Source organism: Myotis yumanensis, unplaced genomic scaffold, assembly GCF_028538775.1.
Source record: "Myotis yumanensis isolate MYYU_CA2020_CCGP unplaced genomic scaffold, mMyoYum1.0.hap1 SCAF_3, whole genome shotgun sequence".
Classification (NCBI taxonomy): domain Eukaryota; kingdom Metazoa; phylum Chordata; class Mammalia; order Chiroptera; family Vespertilionidae; genus Myotis; species Myotis yumanensis.
In genome coordinates this window covers 190,548,223-190,567,975 of record NW_027223754.1, presented here as the reverse complement: position 1 = coordinate 190,567,975, position 19,753 = coordinate 190,548,223, and the positions used below count along the sequence as shown (strand labels likewise).

Sequence of the window (19,753 nt, the reverse complement as noted above, 5' to 3'; positions counted from 1 at the left end):
TCGCTTTGCTTCCACGTCTTCCCTATAAAAGTCTTCCTTTAGCTCAGTGGTTCTCAACCTTCTGGCCCTTTAAATACAGTTCCTCATGTTGTGACCTAACCATAAAATTGTTTTTGTTGCTACTTCATAGCTGTAATGTTGCTACTGTTATGAATCGTAATGTAAATATCTGATATGCAGGATGGTCTTAGGCAACCCCTGTGAAAGGGTCGTTCGACCGCCAAAGGGGTTGCGACCCACAGGTTGAGAACCGCTGCTTAGCTCCTGTCTCCTAACCACTTCTGGTTTGGCTCTGCTGGATTCAAATCAACTTTTGCTCAAATAACCTCCAAAAACACTTTTAATGTGTCTCAGTTTGTCTTTTAACACCCCACACAGCTGCTCTGTTATCTGAAGACTTCAAGTTATCTGGGCTTAATACAAACTCGGAACCAGCTCTGACAAAGGGAAGATTTGGGGCTATCCTGGGAGGAAGACATTTTTCCAAGAGGGCTCAGGTCCTGAAAGGGACAGGCAGGACATGTCCCCTGTGCTCAGCTAACATAGTTAGCTCTTGGGGAAATATTACTGTGATATTGTGATTTATAATCATAAATACATATTTGGTTTTCCTCCCCATTCCTGGCACAGAACTCCTTAAACTCTTCCAACTTCCTATGTGATGAAAGCAGTGAAGCTGCCTTTTGCTATTCATAACAAGCCCCTTTAACCACATCGGAGTTTATGTTAACGAAGTGGCTGTAGGAAAGCTCCTAGGTCACCAAAGGATGGGGGCTGGTTGCCAGGGAAGCCGACCATGTGATTAGAGGGTTGGAACATTCAGTCCCACCCCTAACCTCTGGGGAGGAGAGAGAGGAAATTGAGTTCAACCACCAATTGGCCAAAGATGTAATCAATCATGTCAATGTAATGACGACTCCATAAAACCCCAGAAAGAGTGGGGTTTGGAGAGTTTCTGGTTTGCAGGAAAGGTGGTGCACCCCAAACTTCAAGGGGACAGATGCTCCTGTGCTCCGGACTCTTCCGGACTTTGCTCTGTGTGCCTCTTCATCTGTCCGTTCCTTCAGATCCCATTCATATCCTTTGTAACACGCTGGGAATCTAGTAAGAAAACTGATTTCCTAAATTCTTTAAGCTAAGTAGCTTGTAGCAAATTAGTCAAATCTGAGGAGGGGGTCATGGGAACCTTAGATCTATTGGAGAAGTGGTGATGATACAGTGGGGAATGAAGAACACCTTGACCAAGTGATCCGGATTAGTACCTCCAGTGGGAGGCAGATGGAGAGCTTGTGCGTCCAGATGAGCTTCCCGTGAAAGACACAGCATCCTCGAGGTAAGGAATGTTGTATTAAAAGAAGGGAAGACTATTTTTTAAACATGCCAATGTTATAAAAGGCAATGGAAAGCTGTGGGAATATTCCAGATTAAAGGAAGCTAAAAAGATCAGACAACTAAATGCAGTATTAGGTTAGGTGTCTGTGCCGGAGGAGAAAAAAATGCTATCAAAAACATTTTTGCCTTAATTCACAAATGTGAAATTCAGACAGTCAAATAGATAAAAAGTATGATATCAATGTTAAATGTGTTGAAGTTGCTAACTGTACTGGGGTTACATAAGAGATAATCATGATCCTTAGGAAATACACACTGAAAAGTTTAGGGGTAAAAGACCATGATTTATGTAACTTGCTCTCAAATGGGTGAGGCAAAAAGAGAAAATAACAAAGCAAATGGGGTGCAATGTTAATAAGTGAATCTGGGTAAAAGGTATGTGGGTTATTTTCTTACTACTCATAGCTACAACTTTTCTGTATGTTTGAAATTATCTGCTAATGAAAAGTTAAAATGATTTTCAGAACACGCTTTTTGTTCTTTCTGGCTTTTTATGTACATTTTTAAAAATTTTATTTTATTGCTTAAAGCATTACAAAGAGTAGTACATATGTCTCCTTTTTTCCCCCATTTACCTTCCCCCGGCCTCCCCTACCCCCCTGTATCTTGCGTCCATTGGTTATGCTTATATGCATGCATACAGTCCTTCAGTTGATCTCTTACCTCCCCTGCCCCAACCCTCCCCAGCCTTCTCACTGTAGTTTGACAGTCTGTTTGATGCTGCTCTGCCTCTGTATCTATTTTTGTTCATCAGTTTATAATGTTCTTTATTATCCAAAAATGAGTGAGATCATGTGGTATTTTTCTTTCATTGACTGGCTTATTTCACTTAGCATAATGCTCTCCAGTTCCATGCATGCTGTTGCAAATGGTAAGAATTCCTTCTTTTTTATAGCAGCATAGTATTCCATTGTGCAGATGTACCACAGTTTTTAATCCATTTATCTGCTGATGGGCATTTAGGCTGTTTCCAGATCTTAGCTATGGTGAATTGTGCTGCTATGAACATAGGGGTGCATATATCCTTTCTGATTGGTGTTTCTGGTTTCTTGGGATATATTCCTAGAAGTGGGATCACGGGGTCAAATAGGAGTTCCATTTTTAACTTTTTGAGGAAACTCCATACTGTCTTCCACAGTGGCTGCACCAGTCTGCATTCCCACAGCAGTGCACGAGGGTTCCTTTCTCTCCACATCCTCTCCAGCACTTGTCGTTTGTTGATTTGTTGATGATAGCCATTCTGACAGGTGTGAGATGGTACCTCATTGTTGTTTTGATTTGCATTTCTCGGATGATTAGTGACTTTGAGCATGTTTTCATATGTCTCTCAGCCTTATGTATGTCCTCTTTCAGAAAGTGTCTGTTTAGGTCCTTTGCCCATTTTTTTTTTTTTTTTTTTTTTTTTTTTACTTAGTAGATAAAGTTTTTGGCAGAGGCAGTGTCCCCTTTGCCCATTTTTTGATTGGATTGTTTATCTTCCTTTTGTTAAGTTGTATGAGTTCCCTGTAAATTTTGGAGATTAAACCCTTATTGGAGATAACATTGGCAAATATGTTCTCCCATGCAGTGGGCTTTCTTGTTGTTTTGTTGATGGGTTTTTTTTGCTGTGCAGAAGCTTTTTATTTTGCTGTAGTCCCATTTCTTTATTTTCTCCATAGTTTTCATTGTCGTAGGAGTTGTATCGTTAAAGATATTGCTACGACAAATGTCTGCTATTTTGCTGCCTATGGCTTCTTCTAAAATTTTTATGGTTTCCCATCTTACATTTAAGTCCTTTATCCATTTTGAGTTTATTTTTGTGTATGGTGTAAGTTGGTGATCTAGTTTCATTTTTTTGCAAGTATCTGTCCAGTTCTCCTAACACCATTTATTGAAGAGACTATCTTGTCTTCATTGTGTGCTCTTGCCTCCTTTGTCAAATATTAATTGAGCATACTGGCTTGTGTTGATTTCTGGGTTCTCTGTTCTGTTCCACTCATCTATATGTCTGTTCTGGTGCCAGTACCAGGCAGTTTTGAGAACTGTGGCTTGGTCATATACCTTGATATCTGGTATTGTGATTCCTCCTACATTGTTCTTCTTTCTCAAGATTGCTGCAGCTATTTGGGGGCTTTTTTAAAAAATTTTTTATTCCAGGTGAATTTTTGGAGAGTTTGTTTTAGGTCTTTGAAGTATGCCGTTGGTATTTTAATGGGGATTGCGTTGAATTTATAGATTGCTTTGGGTAGTGTGGACATTTCAATGATGTTGATTCTTGTACATTTTTTATCACATAGCCAAATACATATTTTGTCATTACAAATCAAGTTGGCTTTTACAATGTATTATTCTATCCATTGCCATGATAAAACCACAGAGGCAGGCCCTGAAGAGGAGTTAGTGCACCAACAGCAGCAGGTCTCCAAGCAGACAGTATGGCATCTCTGAAATTAATTATGATTTTACTGTCCCTTGGTTGGGTGGGGATAGGAGCAAAATGAGGGTGATGAAGTGAAGAGCCTAATGTGAATATCTTACTACATTTAAGCGCCCAAACTAAAATGTTCAACACATTATATATAATAAATATGGGTCATTATACATTTGACATATGTGTCACTTATCCATCTTAATATATGTCAGATTTGTAATTTGTACAGTATCTAATATTTCTCAGAGATCTAATAAAATTCCAAGATCACTGAGAAAATAACATATTTTACTAATTCCTGTTGGGAAGTTACAGTACTCGTGACCAAACAGCCAAAGAGATCCTAGTTAGGAGAAAGACTCCACTACTGTTTGTCAGCTCTTCAGAAAATAACCAACTCAGTGGAGGCCTCTTCTTACTATCTGTAAAGGGCCATAACTTCTGAGGATAGCTCTGAGGAGTAGCTTGTAAAGAAAAGTGTAAAATACTTCAATGAGTTAGGAGTACCTCATAAAACAGTTCATAATGACAGGGTATCTCTGCCCCACACAGCACTTTAGTCTCGGATTGTAAAGGGTGGAATGGCGGGGGGCGGGGGGAGGGGGGGGGAGGGTGTGGATTGTGAAGACCTGCTGCCTGCAGGAGGCAGTAAAGAGCTTCACATAATACAGTATTATATGTGAACATTGTGACAGTAAAGATGTAAGTTACTGTTATTATTTGGGGGGCATAATTCCCGGAGCAAAGCACAATGTACCCAAGCACAATCAAGGGGATAATGAAACAAAATTTTAGAACAGCTACCAAAAGGTAGGCACTCAAATAGCTCAGGAGGGTTAATTTACATGCTTAAAATTCCCCGAGTTTGACTCAGCATGTCCTTTCCTTGCTCCTTTAATCACTTTCCCTCTCTCCCAGCACTTGGTCCACCTTCAGCAACACTAGTATGTCTTTACTTTCATCTGACATGTAGACAGAAAGCTGTCTGTCACCCGTCAGAATTAATTTATTTATACTAAAAGCTCCTCCTACTATATCTGCCCCACTAGACTGAAATGCTACCAAACAGAAATTCATACATTTCAGTTAGGGTACTTTCGGCAAATAGATTTCCTATTTGTGCAAACTTCAGTTGGTTGGTGATGGCTGCCTGGCCTGCCTTGGTGAGAAGGACTCTGAGGTAAGAGCTTGTTGGAGCTCAGCATGGAGGAGAGCCTTGATGGATGAGTGATGACTAGCATGGTTGGATAAGGTATCAGTGGGGGCCTTCCTGGCTCAGATCTGACATTCTCAGTAAATGTATTGCCGGTTCTAGAAACCCTCTTTTTATTCACAGGTTGTCATGTCTCCATGCATTTTTATAGATTGGAATTCCCTTTCCCCGTCTATACATTTGAGAGCTTTCATGATTCCTTCTAGACTGCGTTCAAACTTGACTTTCCCTATGAAGCCCTCCCTGGCTTCTCCAAGCATCTCCCAAGATCACTAGACGGTGAGCCTCTGAGAATCTGCTTTTTCACCAATCTCTGCAGCACCAGCAGAGTGTCTGACTAAAAGCAGGCATCAAAAGAATGAGTAAACACATGTTAACTCTCAAGAAAAATTACAATTTGGGGGGTGAGGGGTTAGGAGAAAACAAGTAGTATTTAATATAGAAAATTGAGCATGAAAACAACCACCAAAAAATGACTTAGAGCAGTGTGGGGATTTGGAAACTAAGGAAACTTTGTGAATAAGGCACAGAATCATGAAGGAAATTATATTAGAATTACACCTTGACAAATAGATAATATTTTATTGGGGGAGGTGACAGGTATTTATCTCCTCGTGAAGAGAAAGTAGGAGAAAATAAAATGCCCTCCAAAGGCATTTTTATCATCTGTATCATTGACAATAAAATATAGACTAGCTTATGCTATGAAACAGATTCTTTTGTATCAAATAAAATAGAGAACATGGAGACAAAGGGAGAATAAATATGAACTGCCGGGGTCCAGCCCCAGCGGTCCAGGGGTTCCCAAAGGTGTGGATGGAGCCAGCGAAGAATGAAGGACACGGTGACAGCATTCAGATGATCAGCATAGCCAAGTTCTCTCTTTATTCTCTGTGGATCTTCCTGTGCCTGGCTGAGGCCACAGAGAGAGATCCAGAGGCAAGCTGAGCCTTCATTTTATAGTCAGGTAAATAAGGTAGTGTTTGCCATAGTTACACTGTTCTTGTGAGTTTCACTTGTTTTGGCAGCACTTGCTGCACCTCCCTCAGCCCATTAGCTTCCCAGATAAGATCTAGGGAGTGTCATAAGGTCAAGTCTAATTATGCTAAGAGGACTGTGCCCTCTAAGCTGGGACTTGTTTGTGACTTTGCCAACAGGTCATTCTGAGGCTTAACCCTATAGCTGCGCCCTACAATGAACAATTTCCATAATTCCTAATAGTTTTTTGGCTCTCGATTCTAATTTTCTGTACCACTTAAAAGAACTTCTTACCTTTGGGTCCTTCATCTCATTGAGAAACCATCCTTTTTTTTCCCTTTAACCAAGCTTGAAATGAAATTTTATTATTTAATTAAGATGTCAACCAATGAAGAAATGTTCCTACTTTATTTAAGTGGCAGAAATCATTGATGCTGAACTTGGGGTCTTAAACATATAATACAGTGAACAGATAATATGTTGTAGAATTGTGCATCTGAAACATATGTATTTATGTTTCAGATGTATAATTTTGTTAACCAATGTCACCCCAGTAAATTCAACAAAAAACAGAAGGAAACAAAAATAAATGAGCGACCCTGAAATAAACCTTAAAATTGAAATTGCTATTAGTGATCAAACCACTCTTTAATAGTGTCTGGGGAAGTTATGTATATTGTCCCATGCTAAAAATGAATCCATCTTTTAAGTGGCTCTTCGGTTATAAAGAAAAAAGCAAACATCTCATTTCTATTTCAGTGAGGAGGGTGGTTAGGAAGGAAGGTCGCTTGTGTTAATCAAATGGGTCTTCTTCAGAGCTCGGTAAGGGTGGTGAGATGACCTTGGGCCTTGACCAGAGACGCTAAGTTTTGAATTCTGGCTCTACCCCTTACTGGCTCTGTCACCTTGGGTAATTTACTTGATTTTTGTCTTCCTAGTTTATTTTTTTCAAATATGCTTTTGTTTTAATTGAGAAAGGAAGAAAGAGGGATAGAGAGATAGAAACGTTGATGAGAGAGAAACATCATCGATCGGCTGCCTCCTGCATACCCCCTACTGGGGGTGGAGACTGCAACCCCGGCATGTGACTTGAGTGGGAACCTCTTGGTTCCTGGGCCGACGCTCAACCACTGAGCCACACAGGCCAGGCTGTCTTTCTAGTTTCCTCTGTAAAATGAGGATGAGGATGGAAAAGCCTCCTTTGCATGACGGTGAGGATTGCAAGGGTTCTAGATCATAGTTGGTTCTCCTGTGGGAGCCCTCAACGCCGTCCCGCTGTGTGTACAGCCTTTGTTCTCCCAGCTCCTCCAGAGTCAGTGACATCATAAAAACACAGGAAGGGAAATCTGTAAACATTAGTCATGGAACAAGTCTGTTTCTGAGAATCCGACTCAGAATTTACTTTTACTTCACGGTTGTTGCCACCTTGTGGATTTTTTGGGTAATGAGATTCAGTCTGAGACAGTAAAAGAGGGCTTACTGTTACTTTAGTTGTCATTGTGGGCACCTTCTTCTCCGTGTTGGCTTGTAAAGTTTGAATGTAGTGCTGAGAGCATGAATAAGATCATTAACCTGCCTTCCTCCATAGATCCCTCTCCTCCCCAGCTTGCAAATATAAAAACTGAATCCCAAATAATTTGAATCCTCCTGACTTCCAATTAAGCATATTTCTCATTTACACAATTAGATAATAGATGCTTGTATTACAATTAGCTGATGGCTATATTCTCACTTCTTTTATAGGCAGTAGTTAATTGATCAATTAATTTGCCTTATTGCACTGTATTTAAATGTGATCCCACTCTCTTCTGGTCTATTTCCTGGGTGCTTCCAATTTTCTTTCTTTAGAAGCATTTTCTTATCATTCTTTTGTGTGTGTGTGTGTGGAAGCATTGGGTGAAAATTCGATATCCTGTCTCTATTTGCTCAATATTCCTTGGGAATTTTCCATCTTTGTGTATTCCTCCTGCTTCCTGAACTACCCCTCCACTTCTCTGATGTTATGCAAAAACCCCATTACTTCTACGTAAATTCAAGTTCCATCTACTTCTGAGCCTTTCAGGCCACAGTGGCTCATGCTACCTCTTTTGGGACTCGTATCATTGACTTATGTAAGTTATTTTGATGTGCATATCATTATTTCTTTAGCTAGACTATAGTCTCTTTGTAAGCAACAATGATGTCTTAAGAGCACTTGAGTTCCCAATATATATGTGAATGATTAACATGTATTTCCTGGTCCACTGTGGGTGTCCCTACTTTAGCTTCTGTTTTCTATCCCATTTCCATCTTTCCAAACAAGCAGAAAACAACAACCAAGAAAACACAAAGATGGCCTATTTAAGTATTAACAGATGGTTGCTTTTCATTTCTACTGCTTTTCACTTGTGGCAACCTGTTTTCTAATTTGTGCAAATGTGTGCATGCTGAGTGTGTGTCTATGCAAAAGGTGTGTGTGTGTGTGTGTGTGTGTGTGTGTGTGTGTGTGCGCGCACGCGCCTGTGTGAGTGAGTGATTTCCCCCATAGCTTCCAGATCTGAGCAACTTAACTATGGGTATTCTTAGGGATGAATCTGTGTTCAAGATGCTTTATTTTACTAAAGTTTTCTTTTTTTAGTTCTTAGAGACAACTGATGGTATCACTTTAAAACAAATTCTCAGGATGAGATTTTTGGGACTAAATGTTGCAAACATATTTAAAAGTTGGTTTATAGTTATGAATTCTCAGATCATTTTCTCTCATTCCCCTTATTTCCAGGGTTGAAATTTGTTCTTCCCTTTTCTGAGGAGAGGTTGTTAGTTTAAAATGTGTTTTTAATTCACCTTGTCCGTGAGGGTATAGCCTTCTTGTATCCAGGCATGTGTATATGGTGGTGGTGTGGGGAGGGGGAGGGGTATAGGGTTCCATTAATAGTCTCCAACGTCACTAATGACTATTCACTAGTGGACGTGAGTGAGTGCTTGTTTTTGTGCCTGGGCTATAAAGTAGAAGCTTACGATTATCCTGGTTGAGCAGATTCCCTTACTTCCTTCCCTGGATTTTGGTCTCACTTTATTTTGTTAAATCTCTAAGCATGTCCTTTGATTTTTGCTAGTTCAGTTAAGTGTCGAAAAATACTGTTTTCAAGTTACATCTAGAATCCTCAGTTACTTGAATTGGGATGGTTGTCTTTGATGGGATCAATGATCACTTACTTATTTAATCTATTAGATACAATTTAGAATCAATTTATAAATTTCACAGAAAAATTGTGTTATGATTTTGGCTTTAGGATTTTATCAAATTCAGGAAAACTTTATTATCTTTACTTAATATTTATTCTTCTTAAATATGGTTTATCATTCCATTTGTTTATATCTTCATTATGTCCTTCAGTAATATTTATTTTTTAAAAATATATTCTATTGACTTTTTACAGAGAGGAAGGGAGAAGGATAGAGAGTTAAAAACATTGATGAGAGAGAAACGTCGATCAGCTGCCTCCTGCACATCTCTTACTGGGGATGTGCCCACAACCAAGGTACATGTCCTTGACTGGAATTGAACCTGGGACCTTTCAGTCCGTAGGCCAATGCCCTATCCACTGAGCCAAACCAGTTAGGACTATGTTTTTCTTTTAAAGCTCTTACATTGAGGGTTTGTAAACATGTTTTAACTTTCATTTTGTATCAGTCATTGCTGTATAAATAGCTAAGACTTACATAATACTTACTATGTGCCAGGCATAATTTTAAATTCTTTAGTAATTTTTTTTTACCTTGTGAACTTGTTTATTAACTTGAATAGTCTGTCACTTGACTTCCATTGAAAGTCCTAAGCTCTTTAAATCTAATTGTCACTATAATATTTTGAGGGCAGAACTATAATTAAGAATGTTGTACAGATGAGAAACTAAGTGATGGAGTGATTAAATAATTTTAAAAGTGACACAACTAGCTTCTCACCTATAGGTATTGACCTTCCCTTGCTTTCTTTTTAATATCAATAATGTATGCCTTTTATTGTTCATTTACTTTTTTTAATTGATGTTTTATTTGGTGCCTCTCTTTAATACAATTGTTTGTTTGTTCTTTCCCTGTGTGTTTTATTAGCCTTGATTGTAGGCTTATATTTACATTTGACTGTGGACACTTTTTAAATTTGCTGTTGCCTGACTCCAGTGTTGGAATGGAGACAGTTGGCATCTTCAAGTATAAAATCTTACACTCATTCCTATGAGAATTTTTTCATTCCTTTTGGGTGTTGCCAGCTACCTGGAACATTGTAATGCCTCTGTGACCCAGTTATTCATGCTAACTTCTCCAGTCTGGAAGAAGATATTGAAGTGTTTACTGCTTTACACTGTGTGTGTGTGTGTGTGTGTGTGTGTGTGTGTGAGAGAGAGAGAGAGAGAGAGAGACAGAGAGAGACAGAGAGAGACAGAGAGAGACAGAGAGAGAGAGAAATGTTTGTGTTTGCCTAGGAGGTGTGGAAGCAAGAACAGCCTGCCCAACCGCTTTACATTCCATCTCTAAGCAGTCACCCTAATGGTTGTTCTTGGCTCCCTATACCTCTTTATTTTCATTAATTATGACTCAGAAGAGTCTTAAGAAATAATATCACATTTTCTCTGGTGTCTATCTTTCAGCTAAATGTCCTTCCTCAATTTAATCCTGTCAGATTTCTATCTTTTAGACATGTATAAACTTTTTCAGTTTTCTAATGATATTTTGTTTTTGCCATTATGGTTCACATTTTATTCCTTATTTTTAAATTCATTTTCAAACAGTTGTAAGGTGAAGTTTGTGTCAGTTCCTCATTCTGTTACTAATACCCACTTATTAAGATTAATACCCAATTATTAATCATTTTCCTCATTTCTAGCTTCTCCTTATTGGCTCTATTGTTAGTAAAACATATATTAACAATACCATTTATGAAAGAATATTTATAATCAGCAATCTCTGAACAATACATAAATCACACAAATACGGAATTGAATAAAACGTTATCACAAACCAGTTGGCATGGTTCAGCAGTTGAACGTCGACCTATGAACCAGGAGATCACGGTTCGATTCCTGGTCAGGGCACATGCCTGGGTTGCGGGCTCAATCCCCAGTGTGAAGCATGCAGGAGGCAGCCAATCAATGATTCTCTCTCATCATTGATGTTTCTATCTCTCTCTCCCTTTCCCTTCCTTTCTGAAATCAATATATATAAAAACCCTGGGTCTGTCACATCCACAATGACCAGAGGCTCGACCTAACGCCCAGGCTGCGTGCAGTAGGCTCCAGTGGGTGGGGACTTGTGGCAGCAGAGATAGGGATGGGTGTGGCAGGGCCAACACTCACACTCACTCACAACCACACACACACACAGATACACACAGTGCCCACCAGCTCACAGCCTTTTCTCCCTTTCTTTCTCTCCCTCCCAGCATGCTCTCGGAGCCTCTCTCAGAATGAGGAAACAAAACAGACTGGGCCTGAAGAGGCCTGGATGGAAGGGAGGGTGGGAAGAGGGTGGAACAGCCCTCATTGGCCCCGGACCCTCCCAGCCAGGAAAGAGGAAGAGGAAGACAGGGAGGCAGGGAGGCTTGGAAGACTGCTGAGAAAAACAAAGAGAGACAGAGACTGAGGGAGATCAGGCCAGCAAGGATGGGCAGTTGGGGGCAAGATCAGGCTGGCAGGGGAGAGCAGTTAGGGACGATCAGACAGGCAGGCAGAGGCAGTTAGGGGCAATCAGGCAGGCAGGCAGGTGAGCAGTTAGGAGCCAGCAGTCCCAGATTGCGAGAGGGATGTCTGACATCCCCCAAGGGGTCCCTGATTAGAGAGGGGTGCAGGTTGGACTGAGGGAACCCCCCTGTGCATGAATTTTGTGCACCAGGCCACTAGTATGTATATATATATATATATATATATATATATATATATATATATATATATATATACACATACTAGTGGTGGGGGGCGGTTAGGGGTGAGGGGGGTGGGGGGTCCCTCAGCCAGACCTGTACCCTCTCACAGTCTGGGACCCCTCAGGAGATAACCACCTGCTGGCTTAGGCTGGCTCCCCGGGTGGCAGATGGCAGGCCCTCTGCTGCCCCGCCCCACTGCCCACCACACACGGCAGGCCCGGCGGGTGGTGGGATGGGGCAGGCAGATCGCAATTGGCCCGGTGGGTGGCGGGGCATGGCGCGGGACGGGTGGAATGCAATCTGCTGCGCCCCGCCCCGCCAGCCGCTGTGCCACGCACAGGGACTGCAGGCCCCGCAGGCAGCGGGGTAGGGCGGGGCGCGGGGCAGGCAGATCATGATCCACCCCACCCCGCCGCCCACTGGACTGCGCACAGGGACTGCAGGCCTGGTGGGCGGCGGGGCGGGGTGGGGCGCGGTGGATCGTGACCCGCTGCGCCCCGCCCCGCCGCCCGCCGGGCCACACATGTTGACGGCAAGCCTGGCGGGTGGCGGGGCAGACAGCAGCTGGCAGTGGGGCGAGTGGATCGCACTGTCCTGCCCTGCCTGCAGTATGCAAATTAGCCGCCATCTTTGTTGGTGGTTAATTTGCATATCGCGCTGATTAGCCAATGGGAGGCGTAGCGAAGGTACAATCAATTACTATGCTTGTCTATTATTAGATAGGAGATATATATATGTATATATATATGTATATGTATGTATGTTTATATATATATATGTGTGTGTGTGTGTGTGTGTGTGTGTGTGTATGCCTAAGCAACCATCCAACTGTCTGACTGTCTGACTGGTAGCTATGACATGGAATGATCACCAGGGGTAAGACACTCAACGCAGAAGCTGCCAAGCTGCTATGACTTGGCAGCTGCAATTCTGGGTGACACACCCAGAACCAGAGAGGAGGGAGCTCGATTCCAGCGTTCATCACCTGAGAACTGCCCTCTCGCAATCCAGGACCCCTCAGGGGATGTTGGAGAGCCATTTCATACCGATTCCCACAGACCAGGCCGAGGGACCCCACCAGTGCTGGAGTCCATGCACCAGGCCTCTAGTATTTTATATAAAAAAGTTATCACAAGCCTATAGAAATTGATATCAGTTTGCATTTTTCAGAACATTCATAAATTTTCTCCACAGTCTGAGATAATGATTACCATTTCAAGTTGAGAAAAACATGTCCAAGTATTAACTGAGTTTCACACTGCTATTATATACAACAGAGAGAGACTCAATTCCCTGAATAGCAATGATTTGGGCAACTGGTCAACCTCTGATGACTTGGACAACTATTCTACTTCAATTACTTGGACAACTAGTCAAGCCCAATGACTTGGACAACTGGTCAATTTCTAATGATTTGGACAAGTACTCAACACCTAATTACTTGGACGACTGATCAACCCCTAGAGAGGCAGCAATCAGAACTTGGATTCTTTTTCTCTTTTCAGTTCTTTCTTTTTCTCTTACTATTTTTAGTTGTCTTTTTCTCTGTTCTTCTATTTCTTTATTTCCCACTTGAAAAATATAATTGTTTACTTACAAATCAGAACCACAGATCTACAACAATCCTTTGTTTCAATTACATTACAAGAACTGAAGATGGGAAAGCAAGGTGGTTTCCTCAAATTCACACTCAGGTCAATGACATAGTCAAATTCAATTTAAGTTTCTAACTACCAATCCATAGTTCATTTGCTCTGAACTATCTCAGGGAATCTTAGAACCAAAATGCTCATCTGGAAACTGGTTAGCTTTATTCTTTAGAAAGTTGAAAAGATATTAAGCTAAGCTCACAACAGCTTTCCTTTTCAGTTGGTAAGAGATAAGAGTTACCTGTGCAATGTAGTACACACATTGTATATGCAATGCCCTGCATTTAGTACATGCATTCTAAGTTCAACAGATAAGTCTAAAGAGACTTGCAGGAAGATGACCTTGTCTATCCTATAAAATAAATTACCTTAAATATATATAAGCAAATTAGTTTTAAAATTATTTTACAATATTCATGTGGGTAAAATGTAAGAAAATGGAAACTCACAACCACTAATAGATGAATAAATTAGTATGGTCTTTGGGGGCACTATTTAGTATAACTTAAAATGCATTATCTAACAAAGCACATATGGAATCTATATGCTGAAAATTAAAAAAGGCTGATGGAAGAAATTGAAGAAAGCCCATATAAATGGAGAGATGTATTGTGTTCATATCAGAAGAATTCAAACATGTCAGTGCTCTTCAATGTGATCTAAAAAATTAGCACAAGTCCAATCAAAATGCCAGCAGGATTTTTTATAGATAGGTAAGCACATTCAGAAATTCACAGGGAAAGGCAATAGAACTAGAATAGTTAAAACAATTTTTAAAAGAAGAAGAAAGTTGAGAAATTACAGTACCCAATTTTAAGATTTCCTGTAAAGATACAGTAATTATGATGGTGGGTATTGGTGAAGGAATAAACACATCAATCAATGGAATAGGATAGAATTGAGAAACAGACCCATACAAATATGGCACGTTAATTTTCAACAAAGGTACAAAAGCAATTCAATCATACTCTAACAGAATGTCCATGTGTAAAAAGAGACTTTGATTCATACCTTTTGACATATATAAAAATTAACTTAGAATGACTATAGATCTAAATTAAAAGATAAAACTGTGACACTTTTAGAAAAAAATAGAAGAAAAATCTTTGAGCTGGGTTAGGCAAAGAGTTCTTCAATATGACACCAAAAACATGACCCATAAAAAGGGGGGCTGGGAAATAATTTACTTTCATCAAATTTCAAAACCTTTACTTTATAAGAGGCATTACGAAAAGATTGAAAAGACAAGCTGTAAAGTTGATTAAAATATTTGCAAATCACATATCCAAAAAAATTTACATGCAGAATACATAATGAGCTATCAAAACTCAACAATAAGAAAACAAAAAGCCCAATGTTCTCAAAAGAATTAAAAAACGCTTTACCAAAATGTTCAATGTCATTAGTCATAGGAAAATACAAAACCACAGTGAGATATCACTACATATCTATTATAACAGCAAAAAAAAAAAAAATTTAAATACTGACATACCAAGTACTGGTGATGATACAGATGTACACATCCCATACATTACTAATGAAAATGCAAAGTAGTACACCGTACTGGAAATTGTTTGGAAGTTTCTTATAGACTTTAAGAGATATTACCATATGGCCCAGAGATCCCACTGTTGGGTATATACCCTGAGGAAATGAAAAGTATGCTCAGACAAAAAAAGTACACAATAATAATAAGCTTTAAATGTTTAAAGCTTGTCTATTCATAATTGACCCAAACTGGAAACAATCAAAAGTCTTTCAATGGGTGAATGCATAAACACAACGTAGTTCATCTGTACTATAGAACACTACCCAGGAATAGGAAAGGAAAGAAATATAGATATGTACAACAATTTGGATGCATCTCAAAAACGTTATGCTGAATGGTAATAGATAAGCCTCAAAAGATTACATATAGCCGTGGCTGGTTTGGCTCAGTGGATAGAGCATTGGCCTGCGGACTGAAAGGTCCCAGGTTCGATTCCGGTCAAGGGCATGTACCTTGGTGTGGGCACATCCCCAGTGGGAAGTGTGCAGGAGGCGGCTGATCGATGTTTCTCTCTCATCGATGTTTCTAACTCTCTATCTCTCTCCCTTCCTTTCTGTAAAAAATCAATAAAATATATATATTTTAAAAATATTACATATTGTATGATTTCATTTATGTGACATTCTTGAAAAAAGAAACTATGCTTACAGGGAACAGACCTGTAGTTACATGTTTTACAAAGGCAGGGAAGGGTGTGATTATAAAACAAGGGTAGGGAACATCCAGCCCATGGGCCTTATAAGGCCTGAAAAATAATTTGGTCTGGCCCTGCCAAGACATTAGGGAATGAGTTAATTAAACATTTGACCAAATATAGCAGGCTAATTTATATGTTGATAATTTTGTATGGCCCATGAATGGTGTTATAAATACGGGCTTATTTCACTTAGTATAATGTTCTCCAGGTCCACCCATGCTGTCTCAAAGGGTAAAATTTCCTTGTTTTTTTTTTTTTTATGGCTGAGTAGTATTCCATTAGGTAAATATACCATAGCTTTTTTAATCCACTCATCTACTGATGGACCCTTGGGCTGCTTCAAATCTTGGATATACTTGTTATTTTGGTCAATAAAAATAGCTTTTTACTATCTTAAATAATTTGATCAAATAGTTTTTAATGTAATTTTAGAAATACAGCCTTCTTCAATCTATTTAACTTTAAATTAAAGATGCATTTATATAGAAGATACAAAATCCTATATAATAAAGAGGTAATGTGCAAATTCACCCTCACACCCTCACATCATCACAAGATGGCCACCCCACCTCATCACAAGATGGCCACCACAAAATGGCCACCCCCACATTGTTATAAGATGGCCACCCTCACATCTCCATAAGATGGTCACCCCCATGTTGTCACAAGATGGCCAGCAGGGGAAGGCAGTTGCGGGGTGGGGGGGGGGCGAAGGGGGGACCAGGCCTGCAGGGGAGGGCAGTTGGGAGCAATCTGGCTGGCAGGGGAGAGGTTAGGGGGTTACCAGGCTGGCAGGCAGGCGAGTGGTTAGGAGCCAGCAGTCCCGGATTATGAGAGGGATATCCAACTGTTGGTTTAGGCCTGATCCCACAGGGACATCTCGCCTAAACCAGCAGTTGGACATCCCCCGAGAGGTCCCAGGCTGGAGAGGGTGCAGGCTGGGCTTAGGGACACCCCACCCCCCGCCCCTGCCAGTGCACAAATTTTGTGCATCAGGCCTCTAGTACTAAATATGTGATTGTCCTTGAGAAACTGACAATCTTCATAATAGAGTAAGGCAAGACTAAATTTAATAAGGTAGCATATAAATAAGTACTAAATTCACCATTTTACTGCTGGACTATATGATACAAATAAGAGATGCTCATCCCCATGAACCTGGATGGAGTATTAAGACAGTTATCAAGTTGTTACACCATATAAAAAGAGATTGAAAAGGACCAGGTGAAATTAGTAAGAGTGGAGTACATTTAATTGGTGACATAGAAACATCAATGATGAGAGAAAAATTCCATAGCTAGATTTGAAGTTATTATAGTATATGTTCAATAAGAATGACTATGAAAAAAGGTAGTGCTTGGAGTAATATTCATAATAACTAATGTAGTATATTACTTGAAACTATCCTATGAATTCCATTATTTTGAAAGATCATACAATTTTCAAAAATAATTAAAAAGTTAGCCTACTTTAGCCCAGTTGGCGTGGTTCAGTGGTTGAGCATTGACCTATGAACCAGGAGGTCATGGGTTTGAATCCCAGCCAATGCATATGCCTGGGTTGCAGGCTCCCCAGTTTGGGGCATGTAGGAGGCAGCCGATCAATGATTCTCTCTCATCATTGATGTTTCTATCTTTCTCTCCCTCTCCCTTCCTCTCAGAAATCAATAAAAAATATATTAAAACATAAACAAACAAGTAAGTAAGTAAGTAAGTAAATAAATAAATGTTAACCTACTTTACAAGTTAATTTCAGGTGTCATTACATTTTCAACTAAATTTTAAAAGTATATATTTAAGCTTTGTAACCCACTTTTGAATCTTAATTCCTTTTTGTATGTTGCATTGTTTATTTGGCTTTATATTTTATTTGAATGCTATGTATTACCAAAAAAAACCCACAATATTTAAAATAGGAAGTCATTGTTAAGCAAAAAATAAAGGGACCATGAAAATGGTTGCCATTGACATCTAGAAATATAATAATAAAGGAGGTAGTAAAGAAGCTGTACTAACAGTGACCACAGTGTGGCATCCTAGTATCATGCATGACATAAAACTACATGGAAAAGCATAATCACACTATAATAAAAGCTAGCTCAAATTACTGTAGGTTCCTCCCTACAAGAAAATCATCAAAAGAACCCAGGTTTTAAACATTATGCTTAGTTATTTGATCTTCCCTGACTCATAACTAGTTTTACCCTTCTCTTGACAACTGTCCTTTACACCTACCTAGTCAAAGTTTCCCTTATCAAAAACAAAACAAACACACACACACACACACACACACACACACACAAACAAATGAAAAAACAAACAAACAAAAAATTCTTGCCTAATTCTCAAAGTAGCTATATATTAGCTCACTAACTTCTTGAACAAATATTCATTTGTGGAATCCACTTTGCCTCAACCAATAAATGATCTGGTGCCATCTATTAAAACTAGCTTTCTATAAGCCTCAAAACGAGTTTGTATTTGACACTATTATTCATTCTCTTCTTACAGAAACTCTTTTCTGTTCTGGTTTGGTGATATTGCTGTCTTTTAAATCTGTTATTAGTATTAGGTTGTTTGTATTTAATCATTTTACTAGTTATTTCTCAGCCAATGGTTGCATTCTCCAGAATTTTGCAGCCAGAGGTCTGTCAGCTAGGAAGTCTTATATACGAAGCCCAGAAATATATTTTATCCATCCTTTACTTCAAGTTCAAGGGATACAATCCAGTCAAAACTGATTTTATAACATAACTAGAGGCCCAGTGCATGAAATTTGTGCACATGGGGAGGGGGTCCCTCAGCCAGACCTGCACCCTCTCACAATCCAGACCCCACAGGGAATGTCTGACTGCCAGTTTAAGCAGTTGGACATCCCTCTTGCAATCCGGGACCTCTGGCTCCTAACTGCTTGCCTGCCTGCCTGCCTGCCTGATTGGCCCTAACTGCTCACCTGCCTGCCTGATCACCACTAACCTCTCTGCCTGCCTGCCTAATCGCCCCTATCCACTCTCCTGCCTGCCTGATCACTTCTAACCATTCGCCTGTCTGCCTGATCACCCCCATCTGCTCTGCCTCAGTCCCCACCCACCACTGCAGCTTTGTTTGGAAGGTCATCTGGAAGGATGCCTGGAATGACATCCAGAAGGCCGTTCAGCTGTCTGGTCTAATTAGCATATTATGCTTTTATTATTATAGATAGGGACTGGGGAGTGAATATTTTGTCCCAGAGTTTCATCCATGATTTAAGGTTTTCGTCCCTGAGGCTGAGAGCACAGGTGAGAGTGCAGAAAGCTTCCCCACCCTTTTTCTCAGGCCCAACCATAGCCCTCAGTATTTTTAACTTCTTCACTGTTCCCACTTATTTCCTCCTGTGTCTGGCCTCTGTGAGTGGGCATTGCTGCCCTTTTATTTTATTTTATTTTATTTATTTTTTAACAAAATGTAACTCGACTGCGACCTCTTTTTAAAAATATATATTTTATTGATTTTTACAGAGAGGAAGAGAGAGGGATAGAAAGTTAGAAACATTGATGAGAGAGAAATGTCGATCAGCTGCCTCCTGCACACCCCCTACTGGGGATGTGCCTGCAACTAAAGTACATGCTCTTGACCAGAATCGAACCTGGAACCCTTCAGTCCGCAGGGCAACGCTCTATCCCAGTGATGGCGAACCTATGACACCCGTGTCAGCGGTGACACACAAACTCATGAGAGTTAGAGGCCAGTTTTTCAACTCTTGGTTAAATTATTTCTTTCTTTGTTCCCCCCTTTTCCTCCCCCACCCACCCCTGGATATTGGGTGGAGAAATGGGTCCAGAAGGAGATACCACTGAGCTTTTTTTAATGACTTCTCTCTGCCAAAATATTACCCTCTCAAATGTTGTTCTTAAAATCTATGTGTTATTAAAAGCTCAGCATCATCTGTATTTGAGCCTTGTGTTCAATTTATTATTTTAATTATTTT

At 40.1% G+C, this 19,753-nt stretch overlaps 1 protein-coding gene across 9 annotated transcripts in view; it reads left to right on the top strand.

The window, feature by feature from the left end:
• The first annotated feature begins 872 nt into the window (after positions 1–872).
• Positions 873–19,753, top strand: part of LOC139005659 (basic salivary proline-rich protein 3-like) — a 29,771-nt gene continuing 10,890 nt past the window's right edge. For all 9 annotated transcript variants that reach the window (XM_070407859.1, XM_070407858.1, XM_070407856.1 and 6 more), the window contains exon 1: positions 873–1,333. The gene's annotated coding sequence lies outside the window, so the exon portion shown is untranslated. The remainder of the gene's footprint in view (positions 1,334–19,753) is intronic.